Source organism: Pteropus alecto, unplaced genomic scaffold (genome assembly GCF_000325575.1).
Source record: "Pteropus alecto unplaced genomic scaffold, ASM32557v1 scaffold73, whole genome shotgun sequence".
NCBI lineage: Eukaryota > Metazoa > Chordata > Mammalia > Chiroptera > Pteropodidae > Pteropus > Pteropus alecto.
Window position 1 is genome coordinate 3,425,289 of NW_006436284.1, and position 3,152 is coordinate 3,428,440.

General features: G+C 30.8%; 1 pseudogene; it reads left to right on the top strand.

Annotated features, from left to right (window-relative positions):
* The first annotated feature begins 516 nt into the window (after positions 1 to 516).
* On the top strand, positions 517 to 635 carry LOC112480241 (annotated as a pseudogene).
* The last annotated feature ends 2,517 nt before the right edge of the window (positions 636 to 3,152 follow it).

The following is a 3,152-nucleotide window of genomic DNA, read 5'->3' on the forward strand; positions in this document are numbered from 1 at the left end:
GAAAATCACAATTTTAATTTAGATTAGGGTACTAAACAATTATTGCAAAAGATTAAAGGGAAAAAGCATTAAAAATAACTATAGCTACTTCAATTTGGTAATGAACTCCAACATAAAAAAAAAAATTTTGACAACAAAAACATAAAAAGTGAGGAGAAAAAGACAGAACTTGTGCAGGCAAATGAAGATAAAATGCTATCAGCAGAAAAAAAAGACTTTTATTTATGAGACTTTTATATAAACTTCATGATAACCACAAAACAAAAATCTAGAGCAGAGATGAAATTTTTAAAAAAGATAAAACCGAGAAAAATATCATAAAAAACTACACCAAACTTAAATGGTAGACAGAAACACAAGGGAAAAGAAGTAATGCAGATATAGAGTGATCAGAAAACAAAAGACAAAATGGCAGTAATAAGTCCTTGTATGTTAATAGTCACCCTAATTGTAAATGAATTGAACTCATCAATCAAAAGTCACAAAGTAGCTAGATGGATTAAAAAACAAGACCCAGTCTACAGCCATGCTACCTTGAACACACCTGATCCTGTCTAATGTTGGAACCTAAGCAGGGTTGGACCTGGTTAGTACTTGGATGGGAGACCACCTAGGAAGACCAGGTGCTGTAGGCATAAAAAAAATACTATATGCTGCTTTCAGGAGACCCATCTCAGCTCTAAAGACAAATATAGGTTCAAAGTGAAGAGTAGAAGATGAAACTCCAAGCAAATGGTAGCCAAAAGTAAGTGAGTATAGTGATATTAATATCAGACAAAATAGATTTTAACCCAAAAAAGGTAACAAGAGACAAAATGGACATTATTTAGTAATAAAAGTGACAACCCATCAAGAAGACAAAACAGTTAAGATATATGCATGCAACATAGGAGCATCAAAATATATAAAGCAATTATAAACAGACCTAAAGAGAGAAATTGACAGCCACAGAATAATAGTAGAAAACTTTAACACCCCACTTACATTAATAAATAGATCCAGACAAAAAGTCAACAAGTAACGTCAGCCTTAAATGATCCGTTAAATCAGATAAACATAATGGATATGTATATAGAACATCCCACCCAAAAGCAGCAGAATATACAAGTTGAACATTTTTAAGGACAGACCATATGTTGGGACACAAAACAATAAATTTCAATAAATTTCAAAATTCAATAAATTTAAAGTTGAAATCATATCAAATATCTTTACTGGTAGCAATGGTATGAAACTGGAAATCAACTACCTAAAGAAAGGTAGAAAGTCACAAATGTGTAAAGATCGAATAACATGTTATTGAACAACTATTGGACCAACAAAAAAATCAAAGAAAAAAATTAAAAATACATGGAGACAATAAAAAATTACAACATACCAATACTACAGAACAAGCAGTACTAAGAGGAAATAAAGCCTTACTTCAAGAAACAAGAAAAATCTCAAATAAACAATCTAAACTTGCACCTAAAACAAATAGCAAAAGAAGAAAAAACAAAGCCCCAATTCAGTAGAAGGAAATAATAAAACTAAATAATAATAAAGACTTAAAAGACAATAGAAAAGATCGATAACACTAAGAACTGATTCTTTGAAAGATAAATAAAATTGACAAATCTTTAGCTAAACTCACTAAAAAGGAGAAAAGGCTCAAATAAATAAAATCAGAAATGAAAAAGGAGAAGTTACAAAGGATACTACAGAAATTCAAAGGATCTTAACAAACTAAAGAAAAATATGCCAACAAATTGGACAACATAGAATTGAATAAATGCTTAGAATCAAATAAGTTCTTAGAATCATACAACCTTCCAAGATTAAGTCATGAGAAAAATGAGAATCTGAATAGACCTATCACCAGTAAGGAGAAACAGTAATCAAAAACATCCTCAAAAACAAAAATCCAGGATTAGACAGATTCATTGGTGAATTCTACCAAACATTCAAAGATTTAATACCTATCCTTCTCAAACTTTTCCATAAAGTTGAAGAGGGAATGATTTCTAACTCATTTTGTGAAGGGAAGCCAATATTATCCTGATACCAAAACCAGACAAGGACATCTCTCTTTCTCTCTCTCACCCACACACACACACACACACACACACACACACACACGTAATTATAGACCAATATCTCTGATGAATGTAAATGTAAAAATCCTCAATAAAATATTAGCAAAACAATTACATTAAAAGGTCCATACAACATGATCAAGTAGGATTTATTCAAGGGATGGTAGAATGGTTTGTTATCCACAAACTAATCAATGTAATATACCACATTAACAAAATAAAGGATAAAAATCATATGGTTATCTTAATAGGTACATAAAAAGCATTTGACAAGATTTATTATCTATTTATGATTTAACAAATTTATTGAGAGTATAGAAGGATAGTACCTCAATGTAATAAAGGCTATATCATACTCAACAGTGAAAAACTGATAGCTTTTCTTCTAAGATTAGGAACAAGACAAGGATGCTCATTCTCATCATTTTATTCAGCATGGTATTGGAAATCCTGGCCAAAGTAGTTAGGCAAGTTAAAGAAAGAAAAATCACCCAAATTTGACATTGTCTTGTATACCTAAAACTTACATAATATTATAAACCAATGTAATCTCATCATTCTTGTATAAGTATGATTCAGCTATTGAAACAATCTTAATTGAAATAGGTATTTACATATAGAAAGTTATTCATTGAGAATATTTAAATCTTAAATGGAAACAGCTGCCATATTCAATATGCACATTGAATATTTTCTTGGAAACATGATTATTTTAAAAAGTCTTCTCTTTTAATCTTTGCTAGAAGACATAAAGAAGCAATAAATTAGAGTTCAATATAAGAAAATTAAAGGGGTTTTTTTGCTTTTGCTTTTGTTTCTGACAACATAGAAGTTTCTCTACTCATTGTCCAAAAGTTACCAGCCCAGAATTAGTAAGACAATTCTACAATGATCAGGGACCCAGGCTCCTTCTATATCACTATTCTGCCATATTCAATTTATAGCGTAAATTTCATGGCCCAAGATGGCTGCTTAAGCTCCTGGTAACATGTCCACATTGCAGCCAACAGGGAATCAAAAAAGAGAGGAGGGGGTCATGACACTTGTTTAAAGGTCTAGTGACTTATATCCCATTAA